The following is a 24882-nucleotide window of genomic DNA, read 5'->3' as shown; positions in this document are numbered from 1 at the left end:
ATGCATCAGGCAAGGTTGCTCTAGCAGAAGTAGTGAGGGCTGTCTTTGTGCATTACTAATAAGCTAAACAGTGCCAATGAGAAGTCCTAGGCAACACAATCTGATTGCTGGAATGGTCCCTGACATGAGTTCTGACCTGAGTCATGAAGTTCTTTTGGGACAGGACAATGTCCCAAATAAGTCTTAGATATGGCTTGGGACTTCAGCACATAGCAGGGACCATTCACCGTACACATTTTCAGTGTGGGCACCCTGTTTTAGAGGCTGGGAGAGAATAGCTGTGTGGGTGCGCACCACGGTGGGCCTAATGATCTCATTGCCAGAGAATGATCCCACATAAATTTAATTTATGAGACTAGACATAGCTATTGACACTAGTGTACAGCTCCTTGTCTGAAGGACTGTGCACGGTCATACATATTCAAGACAAAGGAGCTTGAAGGTTGCAACTACAGCTCTTAAAGAGTGACAAACACCAGAATATGATCATCCATATCACTTAATTGTTAACCGAGTCCCTGGCCCTTGAGTTTTGACTAAGATAACTCTCACAAAACAACTCCTAGGAAGAGGCTGGAGACTGTCTCAGCCCCCACTGCATTCCCAACAGACCCCTGGGTTGTGACCATACCATTCTGGGTGCCGGAGATTTTAGCTGTAAGGGAACAACGCAGCTGTAACTGTGCCGGATGGTATCTGGGCCAGAGAGTGGCCCATGACCCATCCTAGTTGCAAAGACAATTGTAGCCGAACTGGGTCAGATGTGATGAAGAGGCTATTTGGATGATCAAGAGAATGCAGAATTAACTTTGTGACAGAAGGTAAAACAGATTTTTAATGCTTTTGAAAAATCCCCTTTATACTCAAAGAGAGTTTTATGTACAGAAACTGTCTGCAGCACTTGGAAATTTAGTCTCAATTCCTTTAAATCAAGCATCCAAAATTATTTCAGTCGTTGTATGTCATGTCTGAGCTTTGACACAATATGTACCTTCAAATAGATGCAGCACTTCTCTGAGAGGCAGTGACAATTGCTGAGCATGATTTCCTTCCCAGTAAATTTGAAAACTGTACAGGCAACTGTCAAAAGAAATTAACTCTCCTTTAAGACATTTAATATTAATTCCTTTCTTTCCTCTGTCCCTCTGTTATTTGTCTCCTCTCTCAAGAAAAATGCCAAAATCAATAAATTCAGGTTTTTTCTCTCTGAAAAACAAAAGGGACTAGAGTAATGAAAGCCCAGACCCGAGGAGGTCTGTACATAACTAGGGTGATACCAGGTTTGCAGGTATCTAGTCCCTATTGCTGCTGTGTCACTCAGTGCCTGTTGCCAGCTATGGACTGTTACCCAACACAGACAGTCCCAGAGATAAAGAGGGAAGGACCCCCTCTTGGCATGTATATAAAGCCTACTTCAGTGAGTGTTTTGTCTTGTTAGGACTCCCTAGTTATACTTACACAATGCTTAAACTACAATATTTGTCATAACGTCTAGTATCTAACCTGAGGAATCGGGGAGGGGACGAGAAGCGCTTATCTGCCTTTTACTTTAAGTGCAAAAGAAAGACTCAAACCTGGTCCCCAGTCTGGGACATGTTCAGACCAGAGTTCCAGCAATGAAAAACCCTCTTTGGAGATGACCATCGGTTCTTCCTTCTCTGCTGGTGTCTGAGAAGGAGCAAGTGAAGTACATACAAACTTTTTGGAGAGGAGAGATTACATGCAGAGAGCGATCAATGCCATGGACTACAAGGATGCAGAAGTGCCTCCATCCACATCCCTACAGCTCAAAGGAAGGCATATCGGGACTAAATCAGCTGGCATCTTGTCCCTCCCCACCAGCTGCAGGCACCCTCTGTTTAGTGTGCCACCAATCTGGCTTCTCTTCTAGGGCTCCTGATTTTTGCTCTGTGCATGCGCAGTGACACATTTGAGCACTGTGAAGCAAGAGCCAGTGGCTTAGGACTTTTGTTACAAGTGCTTCTCAAACACATTTATCCACTCATTTCCTTCCCCACCCCCAACTAGCTGCCAAATGCTGCTGTTTTTTACAATTCACAATTGTGTTCTAAGCAATGTACCTTCTAAAACTTTTTGATCCATCAGTCAAAAAATAGTTTAATGAAACAAGTGATTATAAATTGATATGTATGCTTGAAAATAAGAATTTTAACATGAAATGCAGGTAGATATAAGTAGAAGAAAATCTGGATTTATGGACTTTATAAATACACCCAAACTTACTCTCATAGCCCATCAGTGTGATGAAAGGACTCCAATGTGTCTCTTATCACCAGTGGGGAATATGGGACTCACAGGGATGGAGAAATGTGCCTACAGTCACGCTTGACACAGAACTATGAATGCAGTTGAGATTTCCTGATCATCATCTCATAAATTAACCCTGATGACAGAAAAGAGTCAATTAAGACAGCTCTAGGAGCATGAAATAGTTCAAAATATCCCTTTATAACCATCAAGCCATGTTCCTTCAATAAGACACAGCAAGAGACACAGGGAAAGGACCAAGGAAAGACAAGCCTGGTAAAGATGAGTGTCACCCATCTAATCTCTGTCGACTGTATTCTTACAGGTGTTTGCTGCCTGCAAACGCAAACCCGTCAATGGACATCTCAGAAACAAGCAGTCCCTCGTTCAAGAAGGAAAAACAAATTGGTGTTTTACACCTGCCTGCAAACTGCCCTTACCTTACACTCGCACATAAGGGAGTCTGCTAGTATAAAAAGAAAGTGTTGTTTAAAGAGAGATTATTAGCTTGTTTAAGAGCATGCCCAACAGAAACTCTGGGAATAGTAAAAAAAGGTTTAAAACAGATGTCCTGCCTCATTCAAATGTGTCAAGGAGCTGAACCAAAGACACCCAGGAACTTTAACAGGCACTGGAGCAAGCCCATCAGTTTCTAGTACTAATAGGAGCCAAGCTGTTAGTGCTTTTGCATGACGTCCTGTAAGAAAAAGCACTGGCATCTGGCTTACTCAGGAGAGATTTCACCATCTGTTATTGTAGAGACCCAATAATGATACAAAAAACAAATAACTGAAAAGCCCTAACACTCTGTCACCACTGCAAATTTAGTGGGGTCTTAAAATATTCCTGCACAGGTAGAGGATTTTGCTGGAGGAGAATCAACACAGCAACAGGCTCAATTACATCCAAGTTTCCTGTTAAGCAACTCCTGTCATCATGTCTGTAAGTGAGTGTGAGTAATGGGGTTTATTTAAATTCTTGTGGTATCTACTACCTACATCCAGACAGATAATGGACAGATAGCAGAACAATGATCAGCAAGCGGCTACCACTTAATTCTTGTTTTATTCTGCAGCTTGCCTGCCTTCATCTGTCTTCCCTTCTGAAGAAGTAAGCACGTTCTTCTGTCTCAGATAGAAATGCAACGGCCTATTATGAATTCGTTGCAAGTTTTCCAATTTCCATCCAAAATCATGGCAGTGATAAAAAACCAAAATCCTGCAGTATTTGTTTCCAGAAGCTTTCAGCACCATGCATACATGTTTAGCTTTCTCCAATTGCATTCCTTATGCCCAAAAAGACACAGTCAACAACTGAACTTTTTAAGTAGCAAATAGAACTTTTAAGGAGTCTATTTGCTTTACCAAAATCAATAGGTACCAAGTACAGTGTTAAGGGCAGAGCATCCTAAGAAATATTGAAATAACCTGTTGACTTGATGCAGTTCTATTGATCTCAGAAATGCAAAGAGAATATGCTGAACAAAAGAGAAAAAAATATTAACTAACATCATGTGAATGCAGCAGTAAAACATCCTACATACTCTCATCACTGTCAGCTTCCTGCAGGAAGAAAATACGTGTTCAGCCCTGAAAACTACCTCCTTTCAATATGAGAATTGGTATGCATTCATTTGCTCTAGCTGTCTGAATTCCTTTGGGTTTAGTGAAGCTGTCAAAACCTTACAAGTGTGAATGCTGTTGTGTAAGTAAAATTAATGACTCCTTTTCTGCTTCCCATATTTTAAAGCTTTAAATGAGTCTTATTGGTGGCAGAAAGGGGAGGAGGAGCAGAGGGGCTGTCAAAATGGAATTATAAATCTTTGGGCGTTTAAAATCTTAGACCTAATTGACCTCATGACGGTGCTTCAGACCGGCATTTATCTTGGTGTTGTAAAGCAAGCAAACTATCTTTACCCAGGCATGAATCCCTCTTTGCAATCTGTTGTAACTAGCGTATGAAGCTCAAGTGGAATGCTCCAGTCAAGCAAGTAAACACAAAACCAAAAGCATTTGCATTTATGGAAGTATTATATGTATTTATAATTTGCCTTTTGAGTGTGTGTAAGTGTTGGAGTAAGGGGACTGTAATGTGAACATAGCTGTAAGTCACTTATTAAATAATACTGAAATAACGAGTAATTAATACCAATAACAACTAGTGTTTTCCAGACTGGTGTGTGCTGAGGTCTTAGCTGAGGCTTGTCATGATATAGGGTCATAGACTCGGGGCTGTTTGGGGAGAAGGCTCCCTTGGCATGTGGATTCTTCAGCACTTTGTGGACTGCACCCCAAGCTAAGGCTGGCTATTTTCAGTACAGCAAGGAGGACTTCCCAGCAATACCCCGCTTATGGCTGCAAGATGAAGGCTGGCTTCAGAAAGCAGTGTCAGCCTGCCAAGCACCACTGCCTACATTCTGCCTGTCTACAGCCACGGCTCTATCCCAGGATAATTTAGAGTCAACTCAGTAGAGGTGATTTACACCCTTATATTTCAGTTGGCTGCCTTACAGTCCCCCACAATCCTTGGAAAGGCTCTCCAGAAAGCGCTTGCAGCAGGAGCCAGACCCAGATGTTCTGAAAATCCCATGGGATTTTCCTAAGGAACTTGCATCTGCCCAGGAAGGAGGATGGCTAGCTAATGACTTTTCCTCTACATGCTAGCAGCAGAGGTGACCCCGCATGCCTTGCTCAACTGTTCTTCCATCAAACCTTTCAAGGGGTGCAGGTGATGCAATTCTTTGGAGCGTCTCTCCTGTTTTGCCAGAGCTTGTGCACCTAGTTCCTGCTCAGCCTATCAATACACTCTCTCACAACCCAGAAAAAAAAATCTTTCCTTGCAAGATATGTCACAATGTTAAAGTTAGGTTGAGGCATGTTTCCAGCTGAATGAAATCTGGCTAAAGCCTGGAGAAGACAGGATTCATGTTGCTACACAATGGGGCCAAATTTCTGCTGCCATGAGAGGCATACCTAATTTACCTCCATGCCAAGAAGAACGGAGTGTACTCACTGTCTAGACTACCGTTCACTGAAGGAGTGTGTAGCACATTTCAAGCCTTAATCCTTAGGACACAACCGCAAAGTCAGAAAGAAATATCCCTATTTTATATAGGTACCAAGAGGCGCGCCAAAGACAGAGATGAAACTGGAACCAAGTTACACTGCACTGTTTTACTTACTGCACTGGAGTCTTTCCAACAAATGGAAGGGGATTTGTATATTACATTGTGAGCCCAAAGCCAATAAAAGAATTCTCATGGATTTTAATGAGTTCACTGCAGGAAATAAGGGTGTACATGAGTTTTCCTCAGAGATTTGGGGAAGTCAGTCTTTAAATTAGATACTGTCATAAAGTCAAAAAATTCTGAAGGACATCTTCATAGAAAAAGCCAGGATTTTCTTCTTCTCATAAACACACACACAAATATTCAGGGCACTTTGAGTGATTCTGATTAATATTGTAGAGCTCTGTTCTCTTGGTTCTGCTACTGGCTATGCAGTCACTTCCCCATCAAAATTCATCACCTTTCTGGACAAACAGCTTTGTAAAGGGTTAGTGCTGTGGTCATAGTGGTCTAGTTTAAGTGAGGCAACATTTGTAAAGAGAAATGGGAATTCAATTAATGTTTCTGAGGAAAAAACAAATAAGCTTTGAATAATGAAGACCTGAAAAAGAATTCTGGTACCCTAAACAGTCTCTGCTTTTTGCAGCCATATCAGTCTTATATCAGGAACCACTTCTCCATGTGCATGGACTGGGCTGTGCAGAAGGTAATACCACACTGCCTCTAGCTTCTTGTTCTCTTCATTGTTCTTAGACACTGATGATCTCAGCAAGTTAGTTCCTGGCACTGGGAAAGAAGCGATCTTTGCTTCTTCTGACATTGATTCATGCCATACTTTGCTTTCTCCACAGCTTCTCAATAGTAAAATACAGGGATGGCACTTATCCCTGGTCATAAAGGGATTTGTACATGATGGAGGAGTACAAAATATTCTTGTTTATTAGTTCAGCTAGTGAAAAGGAGAAAGCTGTTCACAACTTAATGAAAAAATATTTCTGAGTGTAAGGGTTAGGTGATCAAAACAGAGAAGTAACCAAAAGAAAAATGAGGTGTGCTGCAGGTTTACTTCCCCGTTGCCTTGCTGAGCTGCCAGGGGTGCTAAATAGTCCCTGCATGAAGATCATGCCACTACTTTAGACTTGTGTGCACTAAAGCACAGCTAACACTCTCCCACAATTGTTTCCTGAATGCTGAAAAAGCCAGAAAGCCCACATGCAGACATATGTGTATATGCTCATTGGTAACTCTTAGGCTGATGGAAATTCTATAAATTGCTGACCCTGCCTGGAACTGTATTGCTTCCAACCAAACATCAGCACGTTGGTTTGATCAGCAGATCTAGGAGTTGAAAATGGGTTCTCTGAAATAGCAGGCTTAACAGTCAAAAGCAGCAAAGTTCCAAGCCCCCATGCTGGCCAGCTGATGAGTTTTTAATTTCTTCTCTATGGCTCCTGAAATGCAACAGATAAACAGGAACAAATCTGTAAGTTATTCCTGTTGACCTTGAAGTATCAATGGAGAAAGTTTTCACCTTCTATCAGCAGTGAAAATAATGAGTTAATGTATCGATATGGACCTCTAATCATCGTGTTAATATGGTCCATGTAATCATTTTGCAGATCTGTTTGTTCCTTTACTCAATATGCTTACATTGAGGGCTTACCCACACCTGCAGCAGTCACTCAGGGGCACCAGCATGCGTCTGGCAACACTGATTAGTTCAGGTGCATATGTGTCAGGTAAACTGCTGTCCCAGGCAGTGAATGCAGGTGTGTCCATATACCTGAGGACAAGATCCAGCTCCACATCTTGTGCAGATTATCTGCTAAAGCTTTCCAATATTCTTACTACACTTATTCAAATTCTATACACTTTGTACTAGATCCATCAAATAAGAGAGGAAATAGGAGGAATTTAATTTTTCCACTTGAAAAATTATGAGTCTTTCATTTCTATGTCTTCCCACATTACATTCATATTTAATTTAAGATTTTTAGTGGTTCTAAATAAGCTCCTAAGATTCTGTTTAAGCACAAAATATTCATTCAGGATTAATTAATAATTCTGAAAACAGCTGGAACAAGAGAACAAAAAGGTTTTAATGTCAGCAATGGGCCAGATCCATCAATGAGATAACTATGATTGACACAAATGGAGTTGCTTTCACCAGTACTTAATTTGGTCATTATATGCCACAGTTTTTTATTCCCCATGGTTACAGTTCTAGCTCAAAACAGTCTGTTGGTACAAGAGAACTAACAGTTCAAGTCTATTATGCTCCTGAGTGGGTGAACTGGTGCAGCCAGTCAGAGGTCTCGTGTTGACTAACAGATATGGATTTAGCAACCGACACAAATCCTTGAATTCATCTTGAAAAACATAGGAGTTTTCTCTCCGTGTAAGAGACCCTTTCAGTGGTGCCTGTTGCTAGATTTGTCAAACACCTCCCAAAGTGTAGCGCTCTCGAGCCCTGTTTGAATGGAAATGCAGGGTGTGCTCTGCTTGATGCTCAGGTTAAGGTGACCTGAGAGTGGGCTGAGGGTGAGAAAGTTTCACCCAGGTATTTTGTAAGAGATAAAAATGGAGATGGAAGGACTGCTGCTTTGTCGTGTAAAAAATTCTAGCAAGCTTTTCTTTGGGAAGCAATTGCTGCTGCTTACTCTCTGAAGCAGGACACTGAGAGTGAGCACAAGAGTCATTTGGTCAAGATTTTTTCTAAACCTCTGAGAATATCCTGAAGCTAGGCTGTTACCAGCCCTTCAACATAATGACCACTTACACATACTTAGGAAAAACTTCTTAAGAGACAAGTAGCTGAAGCCTTTAAAGAGTCTGTGCTCGATGAAAACACTTGAGCTTTTCTGTGCTTCTAGTGCCATCCAGAATAATCCCACACAACAGAGAAGGAGACTGCATTGCTTCGCTGTGTCTGCTTGGGACCAGCTTATCCATGCAAAGAATGACAAAAGCACAGAAGCAAAGCCAGGATTTTACTGCAATTGTTAACATCCAGCTATGGTAGGGCTGGCCACCAGAAAAGTCTCTTCATTGTAAGCCCAGTCAGGTAGAAAGAAAGAAAAAAACATGCCTTGCAGTGTACAAATAACTTGGGAGAAAAAGACTGCTAGCATGAGGAGGGGGAAGGCTTGGAAGACAAACACAAGGAGATTGCAGCTGGGAATAAGGAGTGGGCTACGTCTAAGAGCTGCTGAGGGATTGAGCTGAGCAGTAATCAATGAAGAGAACAGTTGGCAGACTGGAAAAATGGAACTTCTAGCATTTGCAATCCTATTGTAAAAAGCAGACTTCCTACATGTGAGTACCCTAACTGTAGAGTACCAAGTGAGTCCACCAAGCTCACGCTAGACTAACCAAGGCATGCTCTGAAGATAATAAGAGCATTTATCTGTCATGAATGCAAGTTTACAGATAGATAGATCATTTGATCTGTTTCACTTTATTATGGATTTGCCATTAGCTTTCATCTTTAGCCATGCTGACAGGATCAAAAAACATATTTATTACACTTGGTGGGTTTTAATCGACTTTGCATTTTCCTGTGAGTAGAGCTGGAACACAGATAATCTGCAAAAGACACTGACAATCTTCCATTTTATTCTAGTTTATTCATATTTTTCCAAAAAAACAAGCCAAAGAGCATGTCACAGATGTATTCTTCGTAAAAGCTTTACATAAGATTTGAAGTAGAATAAGCTAGCATTAGCCATAGAAGAGAAAAAAATGCAGTGGAAAAAAAAAAAAAAAAAAGCTTATCCTCTGGGCTTGATGAAGAAAACAGCTCAAAGCTAGCAAATCAATGATCCCAGAATGAAACTGAAACCCTGCCCATAGAGAATGGATTTGCAAAATGTGATTTTTTCATATGGTATTTCTCCTACTCACAGAGGGGAGTTTTTTAGTACTAAGGCAGAAGGTCTGATGCTATCAAGGTCTGATAGTATACAAATAATGTGACAGAGGGACTGGTCCTTACCTATATCAGAAATTTAAGAGTGCATGAAGGAGAATCCTTCTTTATCTAGGTACCCTTTTTGTAGATGTCTGCATGTGAACTAAATGACTTAAGGTGCATTTCATCAATGTAGTCGATAAAGTGTAGGGTGTGATTCAGCCTAAAACAGAAGTCTCTGGTGAAATGAATTGCAGGCCAACCTCTGTTGGCTATGCTGACCTCATTGACTAAGCGGGATCCTAAAGGGTTCACTCGATGCAGAAAACTCCATTGTCCGGCCCCACCAGCCCTGTTTGCAGTCAGTGGAGAGAAATAGATACAGTTGGGTGCAATTTATTTCATCCTATTCCTATGTCTAAAATATATTAGATTAATCACATCCTATAATTGACTAAAACTATATGTTGGCTTACATAACAACAGGCGAGGTTTAAATGTTAGAGCTTGGGACATTGCAAGGATAAAGGAGTGCTCATAGCATGCTCTGATCTTTTAAAGGCTGGTTTCCTAAGGAAATAGAGCTTATGCAATTCCATTAACTGTCAATTCAAATAAAGTTTGAATGCTAGCCAGTTTCAACAAAATTGCACAAAATATAGACCTCAAAGACATTAATTTGTTACAGGTTTCCTTTTGAGGAAAGGAAGGTGGGTGAGTAAAGGAACGGAGAACAAGATTTAAATCCCACTTGAAAAGAAAGGCTGAAAAGTGAGCTCAGCCACAACAGTAGACACCGGAGAATCCTCCCTGGAGAAAACCACAGGAAAAGAGACTTTTCATTAGGTCCTTTGCTCAGGCTCCTAGGCTGTATTGCTGTTGTAACCTATCTTGCGTCAGCTGGAACTGCCAGGCAATATATCCATCTTGGAAAAAATAAAATGCCCTGGCATTATGCAATGTCAGAAAGAAAACACTCAAGCTGGGACTCTAGTGTCATATGGGGATAGCCTGTGTTTGAGTGAAATCAGTGGACTTTCAGCTCTGAATTCAGTAAACCCCAATTTCACACCTTGCAGTCTTGTTTTAGAGAGGAAAGCTACAGGTAGGGCACACGCATCCAAGCCAGCAAGAAATCCTTGAGTCAGGGTGACTGATCATCTCTGACACCTGTACTTCTGCATGAGATAAGTTCATATTGCAGATGAAGGTGTCTGTTCTGTGACCCACTAGGATGTACCAAAAGCATGCAGTCTGTGATGTGTAAGTTGTTACTCACGTATTGCCTTCATTTTATATTGAAGAGATGCTGTAAGATTTACCAATTTAAACACTGATGCCTGCTTTCACAGGACTCTCACATTTTTCATTTACGTTTTTCATTCCATTCATCCAGGAAAAGGCAGAGGATTTTGGCCACACTGATTTTGCTTTCCTGAGAAATGGTGTGCCAGCACCCTCCATAGCCAGGCAGCTGGGCCTGAGCCCTGAAGGGAGGGTATTTCACTGCTTGTTGACAAACTGAGTGTGATAGTCCTAAAAACACATAAAGTCGTTCAATTAAAAACTCTGAAAAGTGCCGTTCTCTTCCCCTGCAAACCCTCGTGTAGCTTAAAGGTCTAGGATATAGTCAAAGCTACCATTCTGCCCTAGAAAACAAATTTCAAAATTTATCTCAGCATTCCTTCACATTTCCATGTTTGTTCTCCTTCCATAATTCCCCTCTGCCCAGGTGCTGTCAGTGAGCACAGAATTTGTCACCAGGCTCAGCGGTGCCCTGCCCCACGGCCAAGATGCTGCTGGAGCACAGCCTTTTCTAGGGCTGCCGTTTCCTTCCTGATTTTTCCCTTGCTCAAAGACACCTCTGCAGTTCATCGTCTGCATGGACCCATGTAGGGTCCTTGTCCTCTCAGAGCCAGGGGGCTGGCATGGAGGTAACACCAGAGCCTGAGCCCCACCCTCACCCCAGCCTGTTCCCTTCACATGCATAGGAAGAAGAGATGATCTGCAGAGATCGCTCTTCTCCATCATTTTCCTGCCCTGTGAAACAAGCTGTGGATCTAGAAGAATATGCCCTGAGGGGAATGCAGCCTGGATTACTGTCTGGCACGCATGATTCCTAACCTACTTTCTTCACGTGCGCCTGGTCTTGCGGTTTCTCAGCTCACATTTCCCAATCACTGTTTGACAGGAGAATTTGGGGTGATTTTCACAGAATAACATTTGTTGCGTGCCCATGGCCTCATGGATGGTTCTGCTGGTGTTCCTGAAGCCACTAGAAATGTTGGCAGGCATGGAGCTTCTCCCTGATCAAAGCCAGAAAGTGCAAGCAAAGGAATGAAATCCCCACCTCTGGTTCAGTTTTGTTAACAAATACAAGTAGTGACTCTTGGCTAGTTCCTGAATTCTTTAACGGGATTATTATTCATTCACGCTGGCCTTGGTGAAATTTAGGATACAAGTATTAGTCTTAAATTGCAATGAGAATTGTAATAACAAGAAATCTTGTTATTACAAGGCACACAGGCCACACAGAAAGAATATTCAGCCCTGGCCCTTCCAAAATAAAACTGATCTAACTCCTCCTGTAGTGAGAGAGGAGTACATCGCTCATGTGGACTGTACCTTCCAAGAAACAATAAACCTCTATACAAACAGCCATGTAAAAGCTTTAACACCTCCTTGACCAAAACTCTCTGCCTCCGGTAAGGGGTAAAAGGAGCACAGTCAAGATGTCAGTTCAACCTGCTTAGCTTTTAGGCCTTTGAGGCAGTAAAGTTAGGGTTGTTTTCACCCTAAGCTCCTGCTTTCCACAGTGAAGGCAGCACCTACAGAGTATTTCATCCCACCCAGAACAGGAATTTCCATTTGGAGGTTCCTGTCTCTATCCATCCATCCATTGTAAAGGAAACCAAACAAGAAACCTCACTTTAGATGTCTAAAATTAGATATGAGCATTTGTTTTTAGCAGACAACTCTGGAAGTTGCATTCTTTAATATTCTGTTGTGGTTTAACCCCAGACAGCAACTACGCTCCATGCAGCTGCTCGCTCATTCCCTCTACCCTGGTGGGATGGGGATGCCAACCGGGAAAAAATGTAAAACTGGTGGGTTGAGATAAGAACAATTTAATAATGGAAATAAAACATAATAACCATCACCATAATTATAACAACTGCAGTGAAAAGAAGAGAGAAAGAGAGGAATAAAACCCAAGGGGAGAAAACCACCACAAACAAGTGATGCATGATGCATGCAGTTGCTCACCACCCGCTGACTGATGCCCAGCCAGACCCCAAGCAATGAGCGGTGGCTCCAGGCTGACTCCCCCCAGTTTGTATACTGGGCGTGGCATTCTATGGTATGGAATAGCCCTTTGGCTGGTTCGGGTCTGCTGTCCTGGCTCTGCTCCCTCCCTGGCTTCTGCCCCTGCTCCCTGGCACAGCATGGGAAACTGAAAAGTCCGTGGTTTAGGGTAAGCACTTCTTAGCAACAATTAAACCATCAGTGTGGTATCAACATTATTCTCACAGCAAATACAGACCACAGCACTGTACCAGCTTCTAGGAAGACAGTTAACTCTATCCCAGCCAAAACCAGGACACTCTTTTAATTTTCATGCAGGCATATTACCTTTCCAGTATATGAATGAGGCAACATCAAAGAAGGAAGGGGGCCAGATCAAACAAGGAGGTGTGCTTTTACCATGAAATCCAGGTGGTTTTACTACCTAAGCTCCACAATCCCATTTCAAAGCTCTGAAGGTGATTTGGTGGTTGCTAATAGTTTCATGGGTTCAAAGGGAAAATGTCCACAATAAATCTATTGCTGGTTACAAAATTCACAAGAAATCACAACCAGCATAGGAAACTCCCAAGTTGTAAGTTGTTGGAGATTGGGAGATTGTTCATGGGAAGTAGCACAATTTTTGCTCACTGTCATAGGCACCAACTTTAACCACTGTCAGAGAAGGATTTAGAGAATGTGGACCACTGCCTTCACACAGTGCAGTTGTTTGCAATCCCTTTACAAATTAAGGTAAAGATTCTCTCTGCTAGTGCACTCATGTCTTCCCAGCAAAGTCAAATCAAGAGTCCCCAGTTTCCACAGACTGTGAGGCAAGTCTTAACTCAGTAAAGTCTCACAGCCATGTGCTTTGCAAACAGTGACTATGAGGTATAGAGGGCTTAAATTGCTGTCCCACATCTTGCAGCAGTCCACAGGGGGACAGCAAACCAGGAGTGCAGGCTATACCCTGAGTAAACTCACACCCTGCCTTTCTGAGGCAGGGAATTCCTTGGGAAGAATTCATGCTTACTAGTCCAGGACAAATTTCTCCCCCAGGAACTTTTCCAGTGACCCTGAGTCTGTGCAGACATTTAGCATCCACACTGTCCAGCATCAAGAGTTGAGCAGCTGTTGAGCAGCTCAACAGTATCTGGCAGGAGATCCCTCGCCTTCATCTGTTCTGAGCGTGCAACCTACTGCCTACCCATGTGCATCCTCCCTCTGTACCAGAGGAGACAGTGAATCACCATCACCCATGCCCTGCCTATGTCCTCTATGGAAACAGATTATCAACAGAACTGCTTTCCACTCTTGCCAGTCAGCAATAAATAGTTCACATCTACATACCTGCCCTCTTTTCATCCTAGTTTTTACCCAGGATTGGGGAGCCACTTCAATGATTTCCTCTTAGAAGGAGGTTTACTCTATTCATTCCCAGATTACATCTTCTCGTACCATTAACAGGATCCAAAACACACATAACTTCCACTTTCCCAAGAGTAGATTCACTCCTGGGGCACTCAACTGCAAACAGCCTTTTTTTCTGTCTATAACTGCCCACACTTCCAGCCTGTTTTGGGTCCTAGTAGGTATGGCATTCTTGTACACAACTTGTCTGACTGAAGATAGGGATAGGACTTCCAAATGACGTTTTATGCAGAAGGAGCTTGGTGGCCAAAACATCTCTCTCTGAATAGTTTTCACCAATTAGTGTGCTTCATCCAAAGTAAAGGATGAACACAGCTAATTTCACCTTGCTTTATTTGAGATGTGGCCATATGTAAGAACAGAGGACAAACTTTGCACAAGTTTAGGAAAAGCTGATTCTCCTAAATTCACTAGAAATTGTTGAGATTATTCCTGTTGGCCCTTCTACTCTATCATCATGTCTGAGATTTGGCAGCATGGAGTGACTCCTCACAAGGAGAAATGTTAGAGACACGCAGTGTTCTTTGTCCTCCGACTCAGCTAAGCCCTTCATCTGCTGCCAGGCATGCTGATGCAGAACACTAGTACTGTTCAAGAGACACTAAACAGGGCCTGTGTCTTTCCTTGCCTTCATTATCAAGGAATTCCCCCCTCACACCATCAGACCATGAAGTATTCTGGCAGAGGTATTGAGGACCAGGCTCGGTGGACTGCGAATTCAGTGCTGTGGCTGATCAGATGGCTGAAATGCCACATATTATCAACACAGAGAAGAATAAAGACAAACTGAGTGTTAGAGAAAGCTGTTTCCTCTGCCACGCTGAGCAGAAGGTGGCCAGACTACATGTGGCAAGGTTCCTGCGGTGTCCTGGAGCACTTGGTGACTGGAGCCACAGCGGGCTATCAGGCCGTGTCTTGATGCAGAACTCTTGTCATGTGTCTTCTTTTATAATTTGTGCTAAGTGCCTCTCTAAATTTTCAGTTAAGGTTGTTGCCATAGCAATGGTGATTTAGAGTAAAAGAAGGGATGTGAGGCTCTGTCTCTTCACATAAAAAACCCACATATGTATATGCATGTACACACACTATTGTGGAACTGCATGAAAGGAGCCAAGCAAACAGCTTACACTAGATCTGAGGGGTGGACAAGTGATACAGAAGAAGAAGCAGCTTGCTGCAGGGTGGAGGTGTTTGCTCCAGGATGCACCTTCACGCAAAGGCTGAGTCCAAAACAGAAATGAGCCTGAGTGGTGACTGAACTATATTTCATTTCATACCAGTAGAAGTCACTCCCTTGGCCAGGACAAGGCATGTTACTGCCTTTGTAGGCTATGTCTTTGCAGAAACAGGAAAAAATTGTTTTCTCGGGTTTATTTTTATTAAGAATAACCCTTACTGTTTGCTCTTCAACGGGAAATGCCTTTCAGCAATCTACTCCTGGTGTTTATACTAGTTTATTTGCCAGGGAACAGGCTACCAAAAAGTCAATAAACTATGTAGGTATTGTATTACCTCATTTTGGGTCCACTTCTAAGATTTTTCTGCACTCCTAGCACTCACATTTCTGGTGGTCACAGTAGGACAGATCTGGAACTCCTGGGTTTTATTCCTCACTTTCTGACATCTCTCTGTGGGTAACACCTTAAACACCTACAGCTAGGGCAAGATTCTGCCCACATACCTGAGCGCATGTCCCTGGGGACTTTGGCAGAGTTTAGTCTTCCTCTGACTGAATGTGGCTAGTAAGTAGAGTTAGGTGACACCTTGACCAGAAAATGCAGGCAGTGTCTGAAATTAAGTGCTTTGGGAATTCTTAGCCTGAGAGTGAGTTTTAGGTCCAGGTAGCACTAACTGATGCAGAAGAGGAGACAGTTTGCAACACTGGCTGGGACTCAAAATCTGTCACAGTCCCAAATTAGACTGATTGTGAATGGCCTTTTTAAAGTCCATAAATTCATAACAGGGCATCCAAGTCTGAAAAATGTAGCCATAAACTTACTCTGGCATACTTTGTCCATCCGTAAGCCCAGACAGGATCATGGATCAGAATTAAACATTACTGTGTTCCTGTAAGAATACATGATTTAAGGTTTTAAAATTATTTGGCGTCCAGAAGAGAGCCAGAAAAGTATTTTCTAAGTATAGCTCTTTGTTGTGGCTTGTTTCTCAGCAAACAGAAACCTCCAGCTCCTGTTCCCTATCAGTGACATTACCTGCTGCTAAGGGGCAAGCTGAGTGAATGGCAAGTCTGAGAGACTGAAGATACCATTTCTATCAGGCTTCCAGCAATACTTTCTGGCAAAAGGCAAGGCAGTCTCACACCTTTCTTTGCCAATAGGAAAAGAAAAATGCAAAGAGGATCGCTAAGTTGGCCAAACCCATAGGTTTCAGTGGTTTACTGATTTCCAACAGCTGCAAATCAAATTCAGTAAAAACTTTAAAACAACCCAGTTCCTGTAGATAGCTGAGGGCAGCTTTTGTTTCCAGTAAACTTCTGTGACACTTGTGATTAAAACTATAAAAGCAGTAAGCACAATTCACAATCAATTATGTTTTATTAATGTTTTTTTAATACACGCCACAGCCCAGTAATCATGAAGCTGTTCAACAGCCTTGTTCTAAAATCAGCTAATAGCAGGATGTAATTTGCAGCCGCTCTGCTCACTTACAAAACACTGGCTCTGTTAATTGTGATTTCACACTCTGCTGAATGCTGTAGCCTGGAGGTAACACTCATGTGATGGAAGAGTTACCAGTCTGGGCTCTGATGGGGGAGGAAGAATCATTGCAGGAGAGGCTACTGATTTTAATCCTTTTATGTAAAAAGCAAACAAAAAAAAAACCAACACAAAACTCGGCAGCAAAAAGCTACAATGCATGCTAAACAATCTTTTCCTGTCTTTAAAAACCCAGTCTTTCCCTGTTTAGACCCCTTTCTGTTGCTTTGTGTTGATATCATGAACAAAACAAAACATATGACAGGTAGGTGAAATCCTGTTTGTGCAGTCAGGCACAAACTCACACTGTAGGTGCTCGGTGAACTAGTCCACCTCAAGCAAGTGCCTCGGTTTTCATTAGAAATATTTTTGTGCCTTTGGAGGTCTCCAGAGACACCTTGTGTCCTCTTAAGTCAGAATAGGCAGGAGATCCTCCTGGGGGAGGTCAAGGGTGCCTAAAACGTTGCCATATATTAAGTAGGCGAGTGAGGCAGTTTGAGTCTCATCAGTAAATGGTTAGTGGTGACGAGGCAAGAGTTCAGTGCTGAACAGCCATGGGCAAGGCAGCAGTTCCTGCTCTGTGAAGTGCTTGCAGTGCATATGTCAGAGGGAGAAATATTGCTTCTTTTGACAAATGAGAAGAACGATCTTCACTTGGAAAATTCCCAGCTGAGCATTTGGTACCACTGTGGCAAACTGGGAGATACAGCTCAGGCCAGGTTTGAATGCTACTACCTGGGGGTGCAGGCCAGGACTGGGTGCCGTTGAGTGGCAGCAGAAGTCATCCCACGTACAGGTGGGGAAGGGAAAGGGTGAACGCTTCGCTGCTTTGCAAGGCCCGTACGACTCTAAGGCTGGCTGTTCTGGCAGCCAGATCAAATCTGAGAGGAGGCAATAGTGAAAAAGAGTCTCTGCCCTCCACATATGCAGAGGTTCAGCCATAGTTCGGCCGCATTGCTGCAGTGAGGGAATGTCTTGGCAGAGGAGTGATGAGAGTGCGATCTGGCAGCTCGCACCGATGCTGTTCGGAGGGAGCCAAGAGCGCACAGGCAGAGCACCTCAGCTGGAGCATAGGCAGAAACTCAGGGAGAGATGTGGGCCCAAGAAAAACCCTGCAGATGTTGCAGAGAGCTGAAAAGTGATTATGAGCACAAGACAGAAATGAGCTCTGCAGGGGCAGGAGAAAATAGATGCTTAGGAATCAAGTAAGAGGGAAAGGCTAAATACTTGTCCAAAGACTAAACGCACAGATTCTCCTTGGAGGGTTATATTTAGGTCGGTGTGAACTTCACTTAGTTAAGCTTCACTTGCATTAAGCCAAGCGTTAAAGCTCCTCTTAAATAAAAGTTTCATCCCAGTACATGATGCTGAAAATGTCACAGTTCACTTCATGTGGGAATACTCTGCATTTATGCCATTACCTCTCTCACCCAGCCTTTGACATCACTGACCTCAGCCTGGTGACGGTTTCCCTGCAGCACCTAACAGGAATAATTGCTGTGACATCCACAGGTCACTAGCCAGCTGCTGCTTTGTCTCCAAAGTCTTTATACTCCCATTTTTCCTCTTCCACGTCTTTCTGGGACCACACAGGGAGATTGAGACTAAAGTCGACTAACACACAATCAATAGGCAGACAGCACTTGTCTGTTCGTTGCTGTCTCTGCTGGTGTGCTTTCAGCTGTCGCCAATGCCTGGAAGAAACAAGCAGATGGATAAAAAGCAGTAGGATTCTGCTCAATCCAAAAAAGACAGACGGGAAGATGGTGGGACTTTCAAAGGTCTAACCCTGCATTACATCAAGATCATTACACCACAAATCGTCCAGATGGTACAAAGCCTCAGGCTCATGGCTGGATTTCTCAATACACTCAAATATACTTATTGTTAAAGTATGGAAGAAACTCTTAACGAGTTAGAAGACTGCCCGGCCTGACCTAGATCTCTAGCTCTGGTGATCTGCTCATTGCAGCTCCCTTTCCTGAGACCAAACTCCCTCGAGAAAGGCTTGGCCAGAGCCAAAGGCACTCATGTAATTTAACAAATAGCAAAGACCCATATTTCCACACCACATTAATGTCTGGTTAATCTCCAGGGGCTCCTTGTTCCTCACCAGGTTAAATTAATAGATCTTCTAATCTATATAGTCCTTTAATATCTAGAAACTTCAAGCGTATCATGTCAGAGACATCTGTTTTCCTATGTGATTAATATTTTAAATTCTTTTTGAAACAGGGTGAATATATCATAGATCTCTGAGGAAAGAGCTGGGCATCTGTTTTATGTTGACATTGTAGAAAAAATAAAGCATCACTTGTTGATGCTAACACAGTACAAACAGCAATTCAGTGTTCTGATTTTTTTTTTTTTCTTATTCTAAAGCAACAGAACATAAGTTTGTATTTTAAGAGGAACAGTCTCCTTCTACGCTGGTGTATAATCGCTTGCTTTATATGTCATTCTTTATATTGAAATTGATCCTAAATTTTTAGGGCTTTTCAAAGTCTTCTGCAGTATGCTAAGCATGGGATAAACTTGTATGGTTTATACTCTCGTGATGCTGGCAGTGGTAACTGTATTAATGTTTTTCATGTATGGGTTTCCAAGCTGAAATGAAAGACACAAAATCACCTAGATGTAAACCCATTTTTGTCATTTTTCATAAGGAAAGAAAAAAAGATAAATTTCTGAGATATAACAGCCAGCAATTGAAATTTAAAGCACTTTGATTCATTTTCAGCAAACTTTTGTGTCAGAACCTCATTAACGTTTCATGAGAGGAACTTCTTCATTTCCATGGAAGAAATTTACTTGTTTTCTCTACCTCATCTCATTTTCTGCAACTTTTTTCATTTTGTTTTGTTGTTGGTTGGGTGTTTTTTTTTTTTTTTCCTTCCTGATTTAAGCTATCAGATTTCAGCCAGCCAGAATCAGGATGTGAGCAATTTGTGTACCTGGCACATATCTGTCACTGTAAGGCTTGGGATCCTTTACAAATATTTCTCTTCCAGAGGTGACGGCATCTCTAGTTATAATTGGTAAGGAGACTCAAGCCTGTCCATCACTTTCCAACGAAGTAAGAAGCCTTATCTTTCAGTGCAGATCTCATCCGGTATTAAGGTCAAGTTCTGGCAGAACACATATAAATGTGCCAAATATGTTGGATGAGCAATGCTGCTGTGCAAGTTATCCATGATCTCTGAGAGAAAGAAATCATGGCATTTAATTTGTTGTGTCAGTCTTGAGAGAGGTGCCAGAATTTTGAGCCAAAATTGGAGTTGTTTTAGAAACCTGCTGCCCTAGGATAAGATTTGTACGATACAGCAAGGGCTCAGGGAAAGATACCTCTCTGATGGGGTGGCCTTGGAGACAGGTATATTGATAGAACTCTAAACTGCTATGCTGTACAAGAACACAGGTGCAGTAAGCCTCCCTTGTGACCTTCCACTGAGTACAGTCCTCCTCCAAAGCAAGTTTATTGAGGGTGGCAGGTGATACCAAGTTGACATATGGCTCCAGGCACCACAGTATCACATTGTAGTCCTGAATAATGCATTAAAAATCCATGACTGCCAAGAGGGACCCACCCACAATAGAGCTAAACATAGACTTCTCCAGCACCCACGTCAGCTCTTGTTGCATCCTTTCTCAGGCAGCTGGGTAAACAGATGAGCCCTGAAAAATGCTGTAAAGGGGAACAAGTGCAGAGGAATTTAGGATATAGCACATGGTAGAGATGAGGGCAAGACCCTCTAGAGTTTTAACCCAATCATGTAGATTGGTCCAATTTGTTAGTTAATGGTGTTGAAAAATGACTAGATCTGAAGTGCTTCAATAAAGTTTCCCAATAAACTCAATAATTTTTCCCATTCCATCCTTATAAGTAGAAAATTGGAAAGTCTGTGGCTCTTGGATAGACTGCCAGTGCTAACCATTGACGCTGGTATGGTAGAAGGTATCAGAAAAAATATTGATGCATGAACAATCATACTCGATTTATAAGTTGTCTGGCTAAATGAAAGATTCAACTGCACTTCTTTTTGGAGTCTGACACCTAAAAAAATAGACTGAATACACTTAGCCTAATAAGAATTCACCCCTGAACCAATAGCACAGGTGGAGCGACTCTGTGTGCTGCAAACAGAAATCCTGTAGAAGGCCAGAGCTGTCGTGTGGATATAGCCCTTGGAAGAAAGCCATGAAAGACAGATTTCGTTTTGGAGATGATATCAGTGGAATACTGAATGTAGAAAACCCAGACATCCTCTTTCTCATGTTAGTGGTCACAAAACCAAGGTTGTGCACACCCTTATTAAATAAGCAAACTTGCACGAAGTAATACTGTGTGCAATCAACTTTTTACAGGAACAGAAATAGTCCACCAAAACTGATTATTCAGAGAGAGAGGCAAGGGTATTTTCAACAAGAGCAGCACAGATGCCATTTAACACAAGTGAGTTTCTTTTCCTGAAGGAAGTGCTGACAGTGTCCCTCAAGAGCAGATGTAGCTCTCCCCCATGGACCTCTGTTGGTGGAAACAGAAGGGGATCCAGTGTGCCAAAAGATCTGTTTCACAGGCCAAGTGCTACTGGCTAAAGTTCACATAGGGAAGTGCTGGCAGAAACCTTCTGATGCAGATATGAAGACCTTTCTTCTCCCTGTTTCTGTTTATTTTTCATTTCAATATTTGGATTGCTTCTATACTTATGCTCTACAACTATTTCCAGCAGGATCAGCAGCCTATAGGGCTGGACTGTACATACTTTTAATATTAACAGAACACCTAGAACAATACAACACTGCCTGTAGCTGGTGTTAAAACATTAAATACCAATGAAAAATGTAAGAACTGCAGCTTGATCAACAGGTACTACTTTTTGAAACGTCCCTGAAACATGCTTTTAGTAGAAGGCAATACTGCAAAGACAAATTCTTGTGGTCAGTGGGGTCACTTCCAGTAGGAAATGACAAATCTCAGCTCTGGGGTGCTACCTTCAGCAGGGTTAAGGGGAGGAATATGGGCTGTATCAGCCTGCAATGGGTACAAAATGTTTGTATATATAGTCATGACTTATGCAAGCTGCAGAGAAAGCATGTGGGAGGTGCACACCAGAGAGAACAGGAGAGGAACCGAGTTGCTAGCCCATCTTTGCAAGCTGCTTTAAAATAACCTCCCTTCTTCACATCAAGCTGTCTGTTCAGTGTCACCATAGTGACGCTGCTCAGCGGCCACCCAGATCTGCCTCGCAGCTTCCTTCAGGAGTCCCACCACCAGGAAGCATCCCTACCTCACAGCCCAAAGGGGAAACCTCCCTTTGCATTAATTAAAGGCAAACCAGCCTTTGCATTAATGACTCCACTCCCCAGCTGGTGCACTCAGCAGGACACTGCGATGCTGCTACATGGGCAGCAGTGCACAGGCTACAGAGTCTGCAGAAGGAGAGAAGCACCCGTGATACTCGAAGCTGTGCTTTTGGTAACTGTCTCCCATTTATAAACAGAGGATTTGAACACATGAAATAGGATGACCATGTTTACCTGGAAAGCAGGACTCCACATATGTGGTGTCTCCATACAGTTTCCAAGCCTATATGAAAAGTGCAGAGCTTCCCAGGAGTTGCCAAGTGGGGAGGCTAAGGTGACTGGTGTAAGTGGGTGACTTCCACCCATAGGCACCCCTTACCAAGCAGTGCATCCCCAGATAGAGCAGGATTACAGGATTGAGTCATCTGTGTTCTCCAACCCAGGTGGGCTTCCCATTATCTCCTCCCTTCATATCCCTGGACACCTTCAGACCAGTGCTTTCAACACAAAGTGTCAAGGGAGAAACAGAAATGGCCATGCCTATTCCCAATCCTCACCATCTTCGATAGCTCCTTGACTTCTGCTGAGACTGATCCTCTGGTGTGCCATGACTGGTTTCAGTTTCCCTCAGCAGGGTCACTGTAACAAGTGTAAGTGATAAAATACAGAAATCCTTTGCATTCTTTGCAAGAAAAATCAGTTCTTTCTATAGTATCAATCATTTTACATATACATTTTTAATGTGCAATGTTGCAATAATTTCTGGTTCCTTTCTAGCCTTTATTGCTGAGGTTTCAGAGTCACATAAATCCCTGAGACGCACATGGTGTAAGGTGGAAGGTGTTGCCATTTGCAAAAACAAGCACCTCTAAAGGAGTCAGGAGGATGAGGACACCTCCTTGCTGTTTCGGGTAAACCCACTGTAGCTGTAGGCATGTCCTGGGTAGGTTTTAGAAAACCTTACAGAAAACTCCATTTATAAGCCTTTCCTTTGACAAACTGACTTGTTCTTCATAATATTGAAAGGCTGTTGAAAACAGGCTGGTTTTAATATGACCTTATAAAGACTCACATAAAAGGCAGCAGGAGTAATGGGAAGCAAGGGAGGCTTATCATTCAGGTATCAGAGGATCACTGGAAAAGGTCAAAGTTTGACTCTTGGCTGTGCTGATGACCTTAGGTAAATCATTCAGGAAGAGGCTTGGAAGAGAGACCAGCTTGCTTAGGAAGTTTTTCAGAGTCAGTGCCTCAGTGGGAATCAGGGGGTGCAGGGTATAGCTGAAAGCATGTTCTTCAGTTCCTAAAGGGAAGCAGAGACCTTTTCAAAGTTTGATAGTGATTGTGAGTGCTGAGCAAATCAAAATCTGAACTGACTCTTTTGAGAATCTCGTTTCATCTTTCTGTGCCTCTTTTGCCTCAAGTGTAAAACAGGGAAAATAAATATTTTACCAGTGTTGTAAGCATAAATGTATGAATATTTGCTGAGATACAGCGGTGACAGAAGCTACAGAAGTAATTGGGGTGGATATTGCATTTAAAAAAATCCCAAGTCCTGTTTTTATCTAAATGGTGGATTAGTGATGAGAACAATGGAAGTTGATTCAACTGAGTTATTACCCACACAACCATTTATGTGACAAATGCCACTTTTTTGTCTGATAATTATTTCCAACAGGATAGCGTCACCATTTTATATGCCATGTATACACTTGAATAATATTTGGTAAATTATAGTACCAAGTCTGACACAGAAAGTACCACTGAATACAGTTATGTCATTACCCTCCTAACATTACCAGAAAATACATTTCCTGGACCTGAGTAATAAACCAGAGGTGATCAGCAAACTAGCTTGCTTATAGATCACTGAGGGATGATGATGTTTGTTTTCCACTGAGATATAACTTATTTCTGAATGGAAAATTCTGCTGAGACAGCCTGCAGCTCAGACCACAGACATGTTACTAGGACAGCAGAGAAAGACCTTTAGCAGTGCACTGACACCTTACTGATTTATGAGAAAACAATGTTGGACTAAATATGAATGAGAAGCTATCCTTTCACACAATTTGGTACAGCAACACAGAATTGTACCAGGATAAACAGCTGCCTTGCAGTAAGCGTGCTCATCCATCATTCAGTGTTAAATATTAACTGTTGCTTATTTCAATTTCTTTGTGTTGTTTTTAAATTAAAAATAAACCTGCAACTCTAACAATATATACTCTGTTAAGGAAAAGGTAAGTATAGAAATAAATTATTAAAGTGACCTACGTAAATGTTACCACACTTGATTTATCTCAGGATTTGGAGATCAAGGCAGCCCCTTTGTCATATTTGAAAAGATATTGACAAGGAGTCTATGGATGAATCGTGCATCTATTTTGCATAAATAGACTTTGTGTATGCATATTTAGTTACAAATTTGTTACAACATGATCTTCAATCTAAGGCTTGATTTTTCTCCATTTAAGGCCATTGGCAAACTGGTCTTGACCTTACTGAGAGTAGAATCATATCGTAAGTACATACATCTCTGCTGTGTTCTCCCTTTGACCTGAGCACTGAACTGTGATTAACGTTAAAGAGAGCAAGTCCCGCCATAAGCGTTTTCATGCCCTAAGCAAGCTTCAAGTATGAGACCCCTCCTTGTCATGTCTCTTTTTTTCTTTCATGTCTCTCTTTTTTTTTTTTTTTTTTTTAACCTCAACTTGCTTGCAAGATAATCTTTCATGCCTTAAGGAGGGCATGGTTTTGTGATTAAGGCATTTGATGGAGATCTGGGTTCACTTTCCAGGCCTTCCACATAATAACTATCCTTGGTGTGTCACTTAAAAGTGCCGTGCAGAACTGCAGAGCTAACAAATAAATGGACCACAGACCATCCTCTGTTGGTGACA

At 42.2% G+C, this 24882-nt stretch overlaps 1 protein-coding gene across 2 annotated transcripts in view; it reads left to right on the top strand.

Annotated features, from left to right (window-relative positions):
* Positions 1-24882, top strand: part of GRM3 (glutamate metabotropic receptor 3) — a 120836-nt gene that overhangs the window by 37284 nt on the left and 58670 nt on the right. Inside the window, exon 1 of one of the 2 annotated variants that reach the window (XM_080390671.1) lies at positions 17396-24502. The exons of the other annotated variant lie outside the window; for it this stretch is intronic. The gene's annotated coding sequence lies outside the window, so the exon portion shown is untranslated. Of the gene's footprint in view, positions 1-17395; positions 24503-24882 lie in introns of those variants that run through there. 2 annotated transcript variants of the gene reach the window in all.

The sequence above is a fragment of the Falco punctatus genome (assembly GCF_963210335.1).
Source record: "Falco punctatus genome assembly, chromosome: 6".
NCBI lineage: Eukaryota > Metazoa > Chordata > Aves > Falconiformes > Falconidae > Falco > Falco punctatus.
The sequence above is the reverse complement of the archived record's forward strand: the minus strand, read 5'-3'. Positions and strand labels throughout refer to the sequence as shown.